At 45.3% G+C, this 19,784-nt stretch overlaps 1 protein-coding gene across 8 annotated transcripts in view; it reads right to left on the bottom strand.

The window, feature by feature from the left end:
* The window catches only part of LOC119396007 (cytochrome b5 reductase 4), a 327,851-nt gene that overhangs the window by 88,120 nt on the left and 219,947 nt on the right, over positions 1–19,784 (bottom strand). The window contains exon 1 of one of the 8 annotated variants that reach the window (XM_037663035.2): positions 3,757–4,049. The exons of the other annotated variants lie outside the window; for them this stretch is intronic. The gene's annotated coding sequence lies outside the window, so the exon portion shown is untranslated. Of the gene's footprint in view, positions 1–3,756; positions 4,050–19,784 lie in introns of those variants that run through there. 8 annotated transcript variants of the gene reach the window in all.

Here is a 19,784-nt window from a genome sequence, read left to right on the forward strand (position 1 = left end):
ATTGTGCGCTTGTTGGGGCAAACTATAGACAGTGTCCTGCGCCTCTGTTCTCTCAGCGTTCGTACGCGTTGAATTCACTCACTGCACACACGCACACACACTGCACTGACGCATTCAGTCACTGCAGTCAGTCATTGCGAATGCACAGAATCCATCACGAGCGTGTCAACAGCCCAGTGGCTTGAGTGAATGTCTACGCGCGTGACATTTTTTTCGAAGTATCGATGAACCCTCTACGTGGGTGTATGAGAATGCACGCACAAATGTGTGTACCCTTTTGTTATGGGTAACAGCGATGCACCCACTACGTGTTTGTAAGAGAACATCTTGCGTCGCCAAGCAGGAATTTGTGAGCCGACCGTGTGTCCTGTGCGAATGCGATAAAAGTGGGACGCTATAGCTCTGTGAAGCCACATAGTTATGTAAGGGCGGTGCTGCGAAGACCACGGCAAAAGGAGATGCTTCGTCATTATATCGTATGGTGAAGTAGCGCACTTTTGACGGGGACAACGGGGACAAGACCATAGGCGTGCGCAGGGTTCCCCATTAGGGGGGGGCAAAGGTTCATTGCAGCGCCCCCCCACCCTACTAAGTCAATGTATGGGGCATATTTTGCGCCCCCCCCCCCTCACTTAGGTGACTAGAAGGGTCAATGTACGGGAGAGATTTTGCGCCCCCCTCTTAGGTGATTGGGGGGGGGGCGGCCGCCCCCCCCTGCCCCCCCCCCCCCTGTGCGCACGCCTATGGACAAGACACTACACTCGCTACACTCGAAGCTAAATTTATTTCATAAAATACTTCATACATGATGCACCCACGCACACCCGAGCGGCACAGAAATAAATCACAGTCAATGCATTCAATATCAAAGAACAAATTTTGCGCACACTGAGTCGATAGCACGAGGTTTGTGTATCTTAGACACTTAAAAAATATAAAAAATAAACAGTTGAGGGTAACAGCAAGATCAGATATTCTGGTAGTAACATACCCGCGCTTCACACGGAAGTGGAAATAGATAACATGAAGGAGAGCGTGACAGACGCGAACACTGCAACCTCCATTTAATAATACTTAAGGCAACAGTCCTTCCATAAAGGTGACTTCCCGATGGCTCAATGAAACTGGTGATTGACTAATGCAGCCGTCTTTTCTTTTGTTAACGTGAAATGCTTCTACTATTTCCCTGGTTAGTTGGTTCCCATGATGGAAGAACCACGGTGGTGTCACTGAACAGCGGCGAGCATCCACGCTGAGTTACACGGAAATACATACACGGCAATAGACGCAGCATACTCACTGCTGCGGTGCTAGATACATACAATAACCTGAAGAGGTAACAGACGACTCCAGGACATATCCGTGTATACTTACAGCACGTTAAGCGATTGCGGTGCCTTCATAAATGCGGTGTCTGTAGCATTATTTCAAAACGGATAAACTGGTTCTCATGGTCGAATGTTGTAGGCTATAGATGACAAATATATATATATATATATATATATATATATATATATATATATATATATATATATATATATATATATATATATATATATATATATATATATATATAAACAATAAAGTGCTAACAAAGGACCCGGAAGTAAAAGTTGAAAAAAATCAAGCACGTAGGAAAAATTGTTCAGTAAAGGACTGACGTTTCGGCCGCGGGACCGGCCTTCGTCGGAGTGACCGACGAAGGCCGGTCACTCCGACGAAGGCCGGTCCCGCGGCCGAAACGTCAGTCCTTTACTGAACAATTTTTCCTACGTGCTTTATTTTTTTTAATAATAATAATATCTGGGGTTTTACGTCCCAAAACCAAGATATGATTATGAGAGACGCCGTAGTGGAGGGCTCCGGAAATTTCGACCATCTGGTGTTCTTTAACGTGCACCTAAATCTAAGTACACGGGCCTCTACCATTTCGCCTCCATCGAAATGCGACCGCCGCGGCCGGGATCGAACCCGCGACCTTCGGGTCAGCAGCCGAGCACCGTAACCGCTATACCACCGCGGCGGACTGCTTGATTTTTTTTTTCAACTATATATATATATATATATATATATATATATATATATATATATATATATATGCGCAGTATTTTACTGGCACAAGTCACTTGCGACGCTGGTTACTACTTATTCTTTTTATTTTTATTTGCTTATTTAAGGACACCTTCAAGGTCACAAGACATTAGAGAGAGGAGCGGTTAACCGAAAGTTGATAAAAATGTGCTATAAATGTAAAAAGAAAATATCACTCGCGTCAAAATGAAACATCGTACAGAAGAGATGAGAAATTTAACCAGGACAGCACAGGGAAAGTTAATAGCCATGCAGGTGTTCGCATATGTAAAAACACGTTAGTACAAGCTACAAAATGCAACTTCGTTATTATATAGTTTTCACTTTCATTATCACTTTCATGAAACTGCCCTGACTTTTCAACAACGGCTAGCGACGCCGGATATACGAGGAAGATGGGTTAAGAGACGGGAAAAAAAGAAAAGGTGGTGATAATAACAACTGATGAGATTCGACGTCTCAAAACCACGATATAATTATGCGAGACGCCGCAGTGGAGGGCTTCGGAAATTTCGACCACCTGGGGTTCTTCAAAACGTGCACTTAAATCTCTAACATTTCACCTCCATCGAAATGCGGCCGCCGCGGCCAGAATTCGATCCCGCGACCTATATACGGGTCAGCAGTCAAGCACAATAACCACTAGACTACCTTTGCGGGTGAAGGGATGGCAGGGAGGTTAACCAGCCGCCGATTCGGTTTACTACCCCACGACAAGAGAAGAGAAATAAGGGGTGAATAGAAGCACATGTAATTGAACAAATCAGAGTAATCTTGCAATTGCTGGACACTAGCGTTATACACGTGATCAAGTCTTCAGAATGCGTACCGTGAGGTAACGATAGGTTGCTTATGCAGGTAGTGGAAACTCCTTTTAACGGGAGGAAAAATAAATCTCACGCGAGAAATCGTGCTGCTCGCTTCACCTTATGAAACTATTTTCGTACTGCTAGTGTCAGCCGAATGAAAGTAAATGTTAACTCGCATAGCCTTACAGTGCACTGCAGAATTTCACGTCTGTTTACTTGTCAGAAAATACTACATAACTTTAGCCAAAACCTGCGTGACTTTCGTCTCTTCTTTTTTTTTTTTGCCATCGTACTTGTCATCAGGCGCCAGGTTAAGGGTTATGTTCTCAAGAATCGCTCCAACACCAAAATTTGATTCCTACGTCCCAAAAACAAGCGCAGACTGGAACCGGCTCCTAGCGTCCGTAACCTTAAGGACTGTTGCTTCTGACTATTTCATGAACCGTTGTTTAGTTCGTTAGTATCTTGGTGTTTTTACTGTTCATGTATGTACTGTAGGGCGCCCACACATCTCTGCAAACCTTCGGCACAGAGAGCAAATTAACGAAGTGAATTAAAAGAAAGAAATGGCATGTTACGGTAAAAATGCTCCGCGTATGAGGACGCGGAAGAGAGACGTGCAAGATGATTTTGTCACACTTCTAGTCCTTGACGCCGAGATGTACACGTAATAAATATTTGTTGACGCCACAAAATTTACGTCCTCCCACCGTAAAAAAAAAAAAAAAACGTAAGAAAGAAATTAGCACTCGAAATGCGCCTGCAGCTATACACGTCGTTTACGCCAACGCGAGTGCAAATAATCGAGCTAGAACTATCTCATCGCGAAAAAAAAAATTGAATTGACTCTCCTCACCTTGAAACTCGGACGCAGGTTCCCTCGCCGCGAAGCAGCGAAGAACCGAGGCACGCAGGCAAGAAAAAAAAGAAAGACGCAAAACAAAAACAGGCAAACTATTTCAAAAAGAATCTTTTCATGCTACACAAACACCACACACGGCATCCTTCTCTCTCATCACAGCACAAAAGTCGAAGACGGCGAGGCAGACGAGCGCACTTTACGCTCCTTCCTGTACAACGCGCAGCAAGCACGCGAACGCAGCACGCCACGGCGAGTTGTCGAACGCTGATGGAAGTGAACCTCCGTCACTCGTCGCTCAGCTGCACTCATCTTCATCGGCTTGGCGCCGGCGCAACGCCATTCACTCCCTGGGGCTGCCGATTGTTTTCATTTTCATTTTCTCTCCCCCTCTCTCTCTTTCTTCTTTTTCCTTCTTTCCCTCTTTCGCGTCACTTCTTTCGATGCAAGCCGGCTACGTATACACATACGCGTACGCCTAAAGACAGCGAGCCCGAAAACACGCGTTACGGAGGCACTAGCGCGCCGCCGTTGATCCCGAATGCGTCAAGAAAATAGTTAAGAAAAAAAGAAAAGAAAAAAAAAACATCAACTCTAATACAAAATGTGTGCCTGAATGTTAGGGCGAGGCCAAAAAGACTACGGCCGATGTAACAAGCATAAAAGAAGAACGATACATTATAGACGGGCGTACAAAAAAGACGCAAACGAAAAAAAAAGCAATACATATAAACGCATGTCCGTTTCCTTCATCAAAGCACGGCGTCTAAAATTTTACGCATGGATGGGTCCGAGCGCCGAACAAACTTCGCGATTCGCTCGAAAGGTGAACGCGAGCATGTAGCGGCGGCGGGCGCCCCTTGCATGGAAGCAAGCGCTGCCAGCCGGCTGGCACGTGCTGTGCTCACCCTCTTTTGCGTGACTTATATCAAATTTGAGCTGTCAAAAAATGGCCTGCGCTCATTCCTCACGCCTGCCCTGCTAGCCGAGGCAAGGAAAAAAGAAGGATATTGTTGAGAGGAACAAGTAAAAGCGTGAATAGTGAGCGTATAAGAAAACCTCGCGAAATGTCAATTTATGCGGACGGTAAGAACGTTGACAGCGCGGCGCCGATGCGGCCGGTACGCTTCCTCGCGTTCGTCTTTTCTCCTATACCTATTACGTTTATCGATAGCACGTACTTTGTGTATACATTACACAGTGCGTTAAGGGTACAAATGTGCACTGTGTTTTACAGTTCGCTCAAAATATATAAAAGACAATGCGATAAATTAAAGAGTTTAGGTGAGGGGCATGCATCCACGCGGGGCTGAAACATGGGAAACAACAAAGAAACTAAAAATGAAAGAACTAAGGACCCGCACCATGGAATGCAACGGAAAATTATAGCCGCAACCTTAAGACATGGGAAGACACCGGTATACGTCATGGAACAAACAGGGGTTCCCGATATTCCTGCTGATATTAATAATAATATCTGAGGTTTAACGTCCCAAAACCACGATATGATTATGAGAGACGCCGTAGTGGAGGGCTCTGGAAATTTCGACCACCTGGGGTTCTTTAACGTGCACCTAAAATCTAAGTACACGGGCCTCAAACATTTTCGCCTCCACCGAAAATGCAGCCACCGCGGCCGTGATTCGATCCCGCGACCTTCGGGTCAGCAGTCGAGCGCCATAACCACTAGACCACCGTGGCGGGGCATTTTCCTGCTGATATTAAACGGTAGAAATGGACCTGGGACGGCCACGTAATGCGCGGGATTACAAAGAGATGGGTAAGTAAGCCGAAGACGGTAGCAAGTTAGATGGAGCGACGAAATTAAGAAGTTCGCGGTGATAAAATGGAATTAGCTAGCGCAAGATAAGGTAAATTGGAGATCATTGCAAGAGGCCTCTTCGTCCAGCCGTGGACTGAATACTAGTCTGATGACGGCGACAACGACAAGGACGATAACGATGATGACGATGACAATTATTCTAGCGTTGGAGGTACGAAGCTGTATTGAAGAGTATTTGCATTCTTTCGCAAACCCGCGTTATTTCCGACCCTCGACTCTTCTTCGCGGCGACAAACAGCCTCCCAATCGAAGACTCTCAATTTATTATTGCTGCGCTTTTGCCGCAAGTTACGTGCGCCTTGCAGAGTCGCGTGCAAAGGCGGCGAGCATTCCGAAAAGCCCAACTCGACGGCGACAAATTGAAACTGCAAACGGGGGTCCAAGAACGAAACGTCGCCGCATGCCGAAACGGGTCCGAGGTATAGTCCCTTGTTTGCCCCGAAGGAGAAACGTTAGAGGTCACGTCAAAGGTCACGCCAAAAAGAAAAGGCGCAAGAGAAAAGGAACGAGGGAAAGAGATAGACGGATCCGCGCGCCCCGGAGCGGTCTTTGTAACGAAGCGCACACACGGTTTAACGAAGGGTGAAGCAAAAGACCCAGTGGAAGCAAGAGGAAAGAAAGAATGAAGGGGAAGATTATATATAGGAAAGGACGGAGCGCGCGAGGTTGACGTGGACGAGTGCCGGACGGTCAACTGAAGTAGAAGAATAGGAAGGAAACGAACAAAAGGGAATAAACAGAATAGAAATAAGAATAGAAAGCAGGAAACAGAAAGAAAAGGAATAGAAAGGAAGAGGGTGAGGGGGGAAAAGCAGAGCGCGGTTTGTCGCAAAGCGGACAGCATGAGCGCCAAATGAAGCAGGAATTTTCTTTTCTCCCGTTCTCCAGTGAGCAAAATATTGAACAGCACCGCTCGACAGCGGCGCTGTTGTTCATCTGTACTTTGTCCCTCCGTTCGAGCAAATCAATCGGTGTCCACGCGGCCTTCCTCGATCGTCTATTTGACGTTGCTTTACCTCGACTGTAGCGCTACAAATAGGTCAGGACATTAAATAAAGCAGTTGCAGTAGCTGATTATGTTACCATACATCGATCTCTCAGTGTCCAGAGCGCAATGACGCCGATATACCCGCAGGAGCTTTGCTTCCGTGCGTTGATTCGATTGCCGATTACGCTCATGACTATGATCATGATTATGATGAACTTTATTAGAGCAGCCTTTAGTTCAGGCGTTCGGCAGATTCTGGGCTGAAGCGACGAGGGCTGTAGTTGTCACGTCAGTTCCTGGGAGGCCAGCCAATGCGCGGCTAAATTCATGGCAATTAAGGGTCGGGGCACGTGGTACACAGAGTGTCCGAAAGTCATACCGTACTTTTTACCGGTCACAGGAAAGCAACAAAACAAAATTTCCGGAGCCCTCCACTACGGCGTCCCTCATAATCGTATCGTGGTTTCGGGACGTTAAACCCCAACAATTATTTTAATTGAGTGCAACAAAACAAGATCGAAGTGTGATATATTAACCAAATAAAAGGAAAATACTCCGAGTTTCCGTAGTATGATTTGCAAAGGTGTGCGCACACAGGTGATGACGCAGCACCACGAACTGCGCAGCAGCGGATCAGCCCACGGCCACGCAAGTCGAGATGTGGACGGTACAGAGGAATGTTCACTATGTTCCGTGGCTTGCTGAAATAAGAACTGTGGCATCTAAGGTCGGACTATTTGGGCAACGAAGACTCTATCGTGAAACGCGCTGAGAGCAGCCTGAGAGTCCGTGTAGTCGGCATCTTCAGCCGAATTCCCAGGCTTGCAGCGCTGGGCAGTCATTGTCCTCTGATCATTTAGGAAAACTGAGTAAGAAGGGGAGAGGGCATTCCATAGACTTCTTTCTATTTTCTTTTGTTACCACCGCATTACACACACTTGGATTTCGACCGCCTTCTTCGCTTTCATCTATAGTGCTGCAGTACGGATAAACATTTAAAGTAAATAATTCCTTACGAAAGTTACAAAACTATACAAGCACGCAAGAGGTTGACGCACGGTTATCGTATAGAGAATTATACTGAAACGCTTTCTTCCTTTTCATTTCTTCGTTTCGCGCAAAGATGTAAACATCGTGGCACATTAAGCACTTGGAGCAAACACACGCTACCTTCGTTTGCGCAACCTAATCGCGGACGCCCAGAAAACGCTGTTTCTACAGAAGGCCGTGGCATGCCGCGGCTTCTGCGCTGCAGCATTATGTGGACGCTAAGCTGATTACCACATTTCGGATTCCAGCTTTCACAAATGCGGCGCTGTTGAAGCGTGCGAAGGGATAAATCCGCAGTGCTGCGAGTAAGTGCAACGACCCACACAGTTTCCAAAAGTGCGCTTTAACCGGTGCGAAAGCCAAAATAAAGGGTACGCGTGCATACAGCGTTTTGGTACGAGGAAAAGAATTAAGTCGCGGAATATTAACGTGAGCATGCACTTAACTTTGCTTGCAGCGAAGGTGGCATTTCTTTTCTGTTTCAATCCAAGGCTAGCGGATTTAAGCCGCCAGATGCAACAATTACTTATCTAAGCACATTAGGCACGTGAACGTACAGGCAATGCGTTTAAATGAAACTAGCCAGGACGGGCCGAGTTAAAGCTCAGGCTTGCACTACCCATCTGAACAGTGAGTGAGAAATGTTTTAATGAAAAGCTGGAGATGTTTGCCTGGCTATTCGCCCGACATGCTGCTCCAGGTGCTCGGTGATGATTATGATATATACACTGATAACTACACGCACATACATAGACCACACTGGTTACAAAGTTTCGGTCAGGCTTGTGGCCCGCAAGAAAGTCAGCAGCGCTTTCGTGGCGCGTAACGCACAGGTGCTGTTTTGCCATGGGCCCAGAATGTGCCGTAGTTCTAAACACGAGTCCCATTGAAGGTTCAAGGCCGCCTTCAGAGATCGTGTTTGTGATGCGTATCGCCTGCATTCACACAGAACGTGTTTCAGGTCCTCTAGGACGTTACATTGAACGCACAATAGTGAGTCCGAAAGCTTGATTTTGCTCTTGAAGTAATGAGTGTGTAGGCGACGTTTATTCTGATGCGAGTTTGCACGAAATCGTATAGCCATAGTGAGATCGTTGGGGCAGCCTCTGCCGAATTGAGAGGTAACACAGCGCTTGTTGCTTATTCGCCGATGACTGCCAACCGCCAAGACGACCCGTCTGCATTTAAATCTGCGCTTCGGAAATATTAGTAATATTATCCGGCTAAGTGTAATGCTGCTTGTAAGAATAAACCTTTCTTCGTTAGCGGTTTTCCTTCTTTTTCCGTCACATCTTGTTCATAGCACAGTCTTCTTCAAGTCTTAAGTATCCCAGGTACGTAAACAGTCAAAGGTGAAGCGAGTAGGCGCGCAGCCTACTCGCTTCACACATATTTATTCGCGCATAGTACAAATCGGCAAGTATTTAGACAAAAAAAAAAAGAAACCCGCAGAGTTGACGAGCATGGCCATTGAGCGTCCCAGTAACAAAGTTGCCAGTAACTACCACCACACCGAACCTCAACGACCGAGAACAAGTGAAAAAAATAAAATAGCGATATCTGGCCGCATCCTCATCGTGCTCTGTTTACACACACACACACACACACACACACACACACACACACACACACGCACACACACACACACACACACACACACACGCACACACACACACACACACACACCACACACACACACACACACACACACATGCACACTCACACACACACATGCACACACACACACACACATACACACACACACACACACACACACACACACACACACACACACACACACACACACACACACACACACACACACACACACACACTCGACATACCTATAGTGAAGGTAAAGGTTTCCGCCCTCTTCAACAGCACTTTTATGACAACAGTGTACCCACTATGTATGTGTAGGACAATGCGCGCGCTAATGTGTATGCCCTTTGTAATGGGTGGCATGCTTTAAACCAGCAGCAATTACGCGCGTGATACTTTTTTCGAAGTTGCAATGCACCCACTACGTGTTCGTAAGGGAATACGCGCCGTAATGTGTGTGCCTTTCGTAATGGGTGGCCGGCTTTAAAACAATTTATGTCAGAGTGAAAGCTCAATGTATGACAACGTCTAAAACGGCAATATTGTCAACAGCAGTGCCCTACCTACCGAGAAATTAAGCTAAATGTATCACACGATGAGCGCCACGCGCGGCATATTTTAGAAATGATCCCGATGACGTGAGAAAGTTCGACTACAATTAATCACTCGTAATCAAACTAGCTGCAATAAAAAAGGAACCTTCCGTGCATCTAGAGACGTAATAAAATGCTGCTTGTTCGTTTCTGTTTGATTCATGGAAAAAAGAACCTCTTTGCGTTGCCATGGGGAACGGCGCGCGTGGTTCAAAGGTTCCGTTTTCGCCGGACTGCGCATCCCCCGGCACCCTCCTTCGCTCACGCGGTCGCGTCTAAGTGATAGTTTCGGTATCGCGTACTGCCACGTGTGTTTTGCGTGCTCGTGAAGGTCGCTCTGACAGAAAGTTCGACAGAATGCCGCATGCATGTGATGTTGCCGGATGCCCGAATGGCGCACGCCGCCAGTGCACGACGCCGCGCAGTAAAGGAGGGCAACGTTGGGCACGGCAGCAGTGACGTGAGAAAGACTGCTTTCAGGAGGGTGATTTGAAGTGCGCTAAGGCGATGCGGACCACTAAAACGTGATTTTATTTCAAAATAAGCACTTCCTTCGCACAAAAGTAGCACTACGAGGTTTCTAGACCGTTATTTCAACAATCAACGTCGTCTTAATATTTGCATTTAGTGTCCCTTTAATCTACCAACTCGTTATGCAGTTCACATGGTGTGACGCCCGATGGCAATATACGCTTGTACCCCGTTTTACTGCGATATTACATCTCGTACTGTAACACCTGTGCACAGGACGCATATGTTTGTGAAGCATTAGAGTTAATTTCAGTGCAGTTCCAAGCAACGGAGTGGCTCTGTAGTAGAACACCTGCTTGCCATGCAGACAGCCTGGGTTCAATTCTCACCCGAACCTAAGAATTTTTTATTATTTATTTTATACAAGATGATCATTTTTCGCTCACAACCAACGACACCGACGCCGACACCAGAATTTCTGCGGAACGAGCTCTTTAATGCTATCGCGTTAATAATAATAACAGGAGAAACACTGTTACTAAGCGGACAAGGCATTCAACCAGCAATGTGCCTCGGTGCATTATGTTTTGTTTGGATTACTATACACGCAATATTAATGAGAACTAACAGACAATAATGCCAAGGAACATATAGGGGGTGTTATCTGTAGTGATTAGGATTAGGATCCTAATTACTACAAATAACATCCCCTATATGGTCCTTGGTATTATTGTCTGTCAGTTCTCGTTAATATTGTGTCTAACAAAGAAAAAGGAGCCCCTAAAAGTCATATTCTTTCCTTCTTACACGCAGTATGTTGTGCATCGCCGTACGAGGCTCAAGGCATGATTCGCGAAATTCTATGCAGGAAAAATTTCCAGCGCGATCACGGAACAACTGCGATAAGAAAAACGCCGATGATGATGATCAAAACTTTATTTCTCCCAAAAGAGGGGACCGACCCAGAAAAACGCCGGCTAGAGACTACGTGTATTGTCAGGAAGATAAATATCTTAAACTTACAACGAAAGAACTTTACAAGGTAAACTGCCCGAGTATAGCACATAACGTAAAATGGGGACTGGAGCTAATATTTCAGGAAGTTCGCAGGAAATAAATGCTCGTATTAAACAAACTACAGTGAGACAGAACCCAACCAGTTCGATGCCTAACTACGCTCTATAAGATCCTTTGAGAGCCGAGCAAAATGTTGATCGTCCCGTCACCGGGAGGCCTGAACGAGTGACCATCCATAAGTGAAGCCGCGCAAATCAAGGCTTTCGCTAATTGTGTATCGCGTCACCGTTGTTCCTCCATTAACGAAGTTAATCCCGGTCTCATTCTGGGAACGAAAAAACTGCGCGAACCAGAAAATTTGGCCATCCATCAACTCGGCTTGGGTTTCTCCTATACCTACCCTCCCTACGAAAAATATATTCCTAAATAAAATTGCAATCATAGGAAGAAACACACGTGCACACCCCCTCCCCTTTGTTGTTGTTGTTGTTGTTGTTGTTGTTGTTGTTGTTGTTGTTGTTGTTGTTGTTGTGTGTGTGTGTGTGTGTGTGTGTTTGTGTGTGTGTGTGTGTGTGTGTGTGTGTGTGTGTGTGTGTGTGTGTGTGTGTGTGCGCGTGCGTGCGTGCGTGCGTGCGTGCGTGTGTGTGTGTGTGTGTGTGTGTGTGTGTGTGTGTGTGTGTGTGTGTGTGTGTGTGTGTGTGTGTGTGTGTGTGTGTGTGTGTGTGTGTGTGTGTGTGTGTGTGTGTGTGTGTGTGTGTGTGTGTGTGTGTGTGTGTTCATGAAACTTACCATTCAACCTTTAATACCGACGATAAGGTTTCAGTGGTTACAGTACGCTCTTATAATTTGTAACGTCAACTCCAAGGTAGAGTATCCGTTTACACAGTTCTTCAGTGCTTGGTAACTCGATACATCAAGAGTGGTTCTGGTCATGAATAGCATGAAGATTTATTCAGAGCTGGCATTTAGGTTTACGTGGAATGACCTCGCATGCAAGCGCAAGTGACACTCCGTCCGTGCGGAGACACTGGATATTTAGGGTGGATGACGAGCAGCGAGCGCGAAACCCAACTCGGCTGCGGTAAAGATACTGGCTGTGCTCGGCTGCTGACCCGAAGGTCGCGGGCTCGATCCCGGCCGTGGCGGTCGCATTTAGATGGAGGCGAAATGCTAGAGGTCCTTGTACTGTGCGATGTCAGTGCACGTTAAAGAACAGAAGATTGACTGAATTTCAGGAGCCCTCCACTACGGCATCTCTCATAATCGTATCGTGGTTTTGACACGCAAAACCCCAGACATTATTATTAAAGACTGTGTGACTTTTGGAAAAGTAAAGCCCGAATAAATAAACAAACAAAAAAAACAAGGATTCACTCCATTTTCAAGTAGCAAGATCTTCATTCCTAAAGCGAATAAACTCGCTGTAACATATTCAGCGATTCGATTCGCCACTGCGCTCTCCTCTCAAACGCGTTCTTTTCTTGTCAAGGGACTGGCGGTACCCATTCGATACCGCGCGCCACGAATAAGCGCTCACCCGACGCGTGCCTGGTATATATCCAAGACGACAGCGCAAGGCACGCAAACGATGCCCTCCGGAACGAAGTGTCACAAAAGTAGAACGTCCCAGCGTATACAGTTTCATTATTGTTTCTTTAGGCACAAAGGGCAAACATCGCTATCGTTACGACAAGACGACAACGGGTGTACAAGACGCTCTAAAAATCACTCGCCCAGCTCTCCTCGTCGCGGAGGCACGCGTGCGTCTGGCTTTGATGTCGGACGACGGTACGCGAAACACGCCATTGCAAAGATGGGCGAGAAACGGCGACAAAGGAAACAGAGAGAGGCATGAATTAAGAAACGCACGTCGCCGGCACACACGCGAAGGGGCACGCGGCGCGGTTCCGCTTCGGCACGCCAAGCATCCGCTGCCGGGAACGTTGCCTTTGGCTCGACGACGGCTTGTCTGCGTGCGGCACGACTGCCGAGCGAGTGACGCCCGCATGTATATCTCGTCCGGAAGGAGGGAAACGGCGAAAGAAATACCGAAGCTTCGGAGACACTGTGTGTATATAAGTGTACAGCCTTCGCGTGTCCAGACCCGTTGCTGTATTATAAAACTTCTGCGCATTCCTTTTTCTTTGTTTTGTTTTCTTCTTTTATAAGGCCACCAGCCATCGAAGGAAGAAGTCTGAGCACGCAATCACGCCAGGGTGGATGACGCATCGCGTAATACATTCAACCTCGCGTCCTTCCCTAACGACCACTTTATATATTCTTTCACTTGTCGCATGCGAATAGCTTGAACGTACCTGCATACGTGTACGTGTGACGATATTCCCGATACATCAGAACGTACATGCACATGCAGATGTATGTATGTATGTATGTATGTATGTATGTATGTATGTATGTATGTATGTATGTATGTATGTATGTATGTATGTATGTATGTATGTATGTATGTATGTATGTATGTATGTATGTATGTATGTATGTATGCATGCATGTATGTATGTATGTATGTATGTATGTAATCTCGAAGTTCCTGAGCTCCTAATCAAAAGTAGGTCTTGTGGCCTTATTGTGGTCGTCCCTTCAAACACAGGAGAGCGCGAAAACAAAAACGCAGGCTGGCGAAGGAGTATACACAAAGGGCGTCATTGAAGTATTTATTTCAAGCGCAGTAAAGCAAACAGTGAGGCATGAAAGCGAGAAAAAAAAGCAACTTGCCGTTGAGCGGCTCATATATATATATATATATATATATATATATATATATATATATATATATATATATATATATATATATATATATATATATATATATATATATATATATATATATATATATATATACGCAGTGAAACAGACACGCGTACGAAGCGATTTATTGACGTTTCGGCCGCGGGTCCGGCCTTCATCAGAATACAATGCATGGCATGGGTGCAGTTTATATACATGTGCATATCAGAAAGAAGAAGATATGAAACTGACATGAAAGGCGATATATTGGTTAAAAATGCATGTCACTCGCTTTGAAGTGCACCTGATACATGTGTAAAAAGATTGCATTTTGCGAGCGCGTGGTTTATAAGTACGAAATATGAAACGCATAACATGGCATAGAGCACGACCGGTAATAGCAAGGTGCAAAAAGAAACAAATATTTAAAGATAACCAGAGAAAGAGCTATACGCAAAACGCTGTTGAATAGGTGCTGCGTAACAAACCGATACAAACGATATACCGAGCAACTCGCAGTAACTAGACAAGGTAATGCAGATTACACAGATAGGCAACTCAGTCTTCCTACGTTTTCATTTAGACCAGACGCGACGGCATCAAACTTATAGATAAGGAATGATTCACGGGCTTCTCAATCATAATTTGTGCGGAAATTAGATTCGAGTAATGTGACTTGTAGATTTTCAAAAGAGTGGTCGGGGAGGTGCACGTGTCTTGAAATGGGCAGGTGGGGCAAGGTGTTAGCATGAGATTTGTGATTGTTAAAACGCAGTCGAAAAGGCCCTTCTGTTTGCCCAATCTACTGTTGTTGTTTTTTTTTTTTTGCATAGCAGGCATTCGATCATGTATATTACGTTTTTAGTGTCACAATCGAAATTGCCTTTGATATTTAAAGAAAAGTTCGAACCTGTACTAGTGACTTGTCGCGATGTGCACATGTATGGGCATACTTTACATCGCGGTTTTCGGCAAGGATGGCATCCGATCGTGTCAGGACAGTCTGTTTTCGATGATGATGCTGCTAGTATGTCTCGGATGTATTTAGCCTTGCGATACACTGCTTTAGGCGGTTCTGCAAAAATGGTTCTGAGGCGTTCGCTTTGCATTAAAATACTATGGTGTTTCCGTAGCACATCAGAAACACGCGGAACTGACGCCGAATGGGTGAGGACAAGGTTTGTCTGGGATGAGAGAGTCGATTTCTTTGTCGTGCACAACAGCGTTTTACGATCATGTATATCAGCGCGTTTTATTGCGTCATCAATTAATTGTGATGGGTAATTTTGTTTGACCAGAGCGTCTTTTAGTGTTCTGCAATTTTTGTCAAACTCTGATTGTTCGGAACAGATTCTTTTGAAGCGCAAGGCCTGACTATAAGGAATGCTAGTCTTGCAATGTTTCACGTGGCTACTATCAAAGTGCAAATACTGATACCGGTCTGTCGGCTTCCTGTAGAGGGCAGTGGATAGCTTATCATTTACTGCTGAAATGCTGACATCCAGGAAGTTAATAGTAGATGCAGAATACGTGTGCGAAAATGATATTGATGGGTGAGCATCGTTAAAGTCAGATATGAAGGAAAGCAACTCCTGTTCACCGTGTGTGGCCAAATAAGAAAAATATCATCAATGTAACGTTTATAATAAAAAGGTTTTAGCTCCCGGGATTGCAAAAATTTACTTTCAAGCTGGCCTATAAATATATCGGCGTAGTCTTTTCTCGACATATATATATATATATATATATATATATATATATATATATATATATATATATATATATATATATATATATATATATATATATATATATATATATATATATATATTGCATTCAGACCCAGGGAAATACACGCGGACGTTAACGTACTCCTGTCGCATCCGATATAATGTCAAATACCAGTATAATAATCAATACATAAACCATAGTTTTGTCACAATAGATGACTACACGACACGCGTGACCGGAAGTTCTAGGGTGCCACGGGCTCACCGATATTGTGAAACGTGTAAGTTTGCAAACTATAGTAGGTACGAACTCAAGAAAATAGAATGAAACGGAAGCAGTACGCTTGTTTGCTAAAAGTTCGAACGCTTCACTTGCCTTCAACAGGGTTTCTACTGCATGCTAACTTCAGCACGTGTCACTAGGATGAAAAGTGCACGCTAACGCCGAATTAGGGAAAGAAACCAAACGAACCGGAAAAAAGTTTTCTCCAGCCACGAGTTTCCTTTCTGCGCAACATAATGCGGCACGGGCATATAGGAGCGCGCTCCACGCCATTGTTAACACGCGAACGTTATTTTACACGCAGCCGCTGCAGCTTGAACATGGAACAATGAACCCTTTGACGTCGCGCTACACACACACGGCCACTGCTTCCATGCGCAGCGTCTTTTGACATGAACCACCGACAGCTCGTACAAAGATATACTTTCTTTTCGCGCCTTCCATGATTAGGATGCCGTAAACAGCACCCGTTCGGCGCGCACGACTTTCGAAGTTGTACCATTGTTAGCGCGGGCCCTGCGTGCGACCCGCTCCCCGAAATACCGCCGCTGGATATATAGACTCGCGCAGGATATATCACAGCTCGACATTTTCCGAGCAAGCAAGAAAGAAAATAAACAAGCAAGCATGGATGCACGCATTGACTTCGAAAGACAACACAGGCGCTTCGAGGCAAATGGATGCAATTGTTACGTGCGGTACTTCATGAACCGTGTGCGCGACCGGTGACTGCGCTGCAGAGGACGCTCCGATGACGTCATCTGGGGGACTGTCATTTGTCTGCAGGGCTCCAGTTGGAACAGGTTCATTTTTGTTCGTTCGCTTTCGCTCTCGCTGCCTGTTTGCGCAACATGTAGCTGTGTAATGACTGCATGAACATTTTTGAGGATGTTGTAATTTTGTACACGAAAGTATTACGAGACTAACGCACGTCATACTGAAAACAAAAGTATAGCGGCAGGAATGCGAAACTGACCAGAGCGAGCTTGTTCTCTAACTTCATCCTGTGTTTTCGAGGTGTTAGCGAAGGCGGCCTGTCGTTGGCGCATATTCTTATCAAGGTAAATTAAATTCAATATTTGCAAACAATTTGTTGCTACTGGATGAAATGCAGGTTGAACTTCTGTTTTACAATTCTGTACCGGAACTTTAGCGCCGACACATAAGTGTGATGCCACCAACTTAAAAGCCGATTTCGTGTTTGTGCAGTGCTGGCGCTAAGTGCAGCGTTTCTAGGCTGACCTTTTATCTATATTATAATTCAATATTTATCGTTAAGCACTTGCACGGTCCGCGAAGAAGTTCCCAAACGCTATGACGTCACGCACAGCTCATGCAAAAACTGTCTCCGCACCCGTCTCTCACTACCTACTTGTTTTTCATTCTCGTAATCAGTTATTCAACTACAAAGTATGCTCTTACAATAAAAGGGAGCAGTATTCGAATAAAGCACAAACACACATCACTCATGAAGCTTCAATCGGCAGTCAAATTTAGCCATGACTGAAACGGTTAATGCGCAACTCAATTAATATTCCGCCTTCAACGCATTGCAGTGTTGCAATGAATATGCGCCGGAAATGCTTTTCATCTAGCTGCCATTTTAATTTTCCATTAATGACCGTCTGGCTAACGACGCAACCATGCACGTGCACGAAGAAGTACTTTACCCTTTGACACGCTATGTACACAATTGTGCACACCACTAGATTTTGTTAGTGATATCGACTAGTGGCTAAGAAAGAGTCAGATACATTGAGCTTTAGATGAACTGAACCTCCTGCATAATGAATTTGTCTTCATTTAACTTCATTTTGCGGTGTTGCATACGATTACGTTACTGAACGCACTACCACGTTCGAAGAGTCGTTCGACGTGCCGCTTATCGCGAGCCACGTGAAAGTATAGTTTTTCTTTGCTCAAAATCAGGCATAACCGAAAACGAATTCGCACTATATTTCTAGCCTGAGATTTCAATCTATTTATGCGAAAACAAGGCGTGAATGTCTTCAGAATAAATAGATATTTAATTACGATTTAATTTGGAATAATTACTTTAACACATACATTAGCGTATTATAATAATATTTTTGTTGCAAAAGAATATCGAGTGCCTTGCAATAACGTTGTATCGATTTGACGCATTTACAGACAGTTCTTCATAGGTGGCGTCTGAAAGAGTCAGAAGAAAACAGTTGTCCAAAAGCTGGCTTCCCCACATGAAGGCTACTTATGCGGAGAAGCCCGAATATGCGGCTCTATTATTTTTTTGCACGCTACTGAATCAACGGCAAACACCTTCGCGCGATAAACCCTTGGAATGCACCACAACGCAATATACGCTTATTGCCTAACATCTAGCAGACCGATTACGAGTGCAGGCACTAAATGGGCTGGAAGCAGCGTGCTTCTCGAAGTCATCGTAAGCAGAGCGATCCGCGCGCTGCGTATACTGCGGAGAGCACTCCCGATTACGCCGTCACAGCGTTTTCGGAAACACGAAGGCGAATATTTGGTGCGTCGAAAAAATTTCGACATGATGTCGAAAATGGGCCCCAGGAAATCAGAGGAATGTCGAAGAAGCGCTGCAGCTCACCAGTCATGTTTCGGAACATAAATAGTTAGGCCATTGTGATAAAACGATGCAGTGAAAACAACCAACCTTTCTTTGAAAAACTGACAGTTGGTAACAGCGCATCAATATTGAAAAAAAAAAAAAAAGAGTGTGAGATGTGTTCCGAGAGGAAAGACTAGAGAGAGAAACAACTAATCAAATAAGGCTTCTTGATTAATGTGGGTGGAGACTCTCGTCCAGGCCCCGGGCACTGGCTAGTGCGGCTAGCCGGGCCTGGTCAAGGATCGCCAAGTGGCTTCCGAAGTCCAGTTTGGAGAGTCACGCCTCCCACGGGGGCCCCCTGGAATATAATGTTTTAGCCTGCCCCTCAGTGCTTGGATAAAGGAGCGAAATAAGAGAAATATACGGACGAGGATGATTGTAGGTAAAGAAACAAACAAACAAGAAAAGCGAATAAAAAATTGCGGGCAGTTTGCAGGAAGTCGCGCAAAGCTTGCAACAGCGGATCACGGACCAGTCGCCGCTCGTACTCCCCGTCTGCCAACACGTCTAGTTTCGAGATGCGGAGCTTCCTCATCGGGAGTACGCAGCCAGGCTATGCCCTATAGAGCGGAGGTTGCGCGCGATGTCTCCGGTGGGCGTGGCTTAGCTACTGCACATGCGCGGCTTGCCCAGGTGGTGCTGTATCTGGTCTCTAGACAACGCGATGCTTGCTTCCTCTTTCGTTATATCTTTTTTTCCCTCTCTCTACTTCGTTCTCTCTCTTTCCTTGATGTTCTTTCTGTCTCTTCTTTTTTTCTTTCTGCATTTCTTTCTCTCTATTTCTCTCTGTCTCACTCTTTCTGTGCTACGCTTCCTCATTCTTTCTGTGCTACTCGCTCACCTCCTCCTTTTTCTTCTTACAATCACATCTCTCCTCCTCACGCTCAATTCCCTTTCCCACCCCTTCGTTACACTATGCAATATAAGGTGTATTAAGCTATGCGAGCGTGCCTGCATAGCCGAGTGGCTAGGACGCTCGCCTTCAAATCAAGGGTACGCGGGTTCAAATCCCGGCTTGTGAAGAATTTTTTTCGGCAAAAGTTGTTTCTTTCTTTATATCTTTGTTTCCGTCTCCCTCTTTCT

This window comes from Rhipicephalus sanguineus, chromosome 6 (genome assembly GCF_013339695.2).
Source record: "Rhipicephalus sanguineus isolate Rsan-2018 chromosome 6, BIME_Rsan_1.4, whole genome shotgun sequence".
In the NCBI taxonomy this organism is placed as follows: Eukaryota; Metazoa; Arthropoda; class Arachnida; order Ixodida; family Ixodidae; genus Rhipicephalus; species Rhipicephalus sanguineus.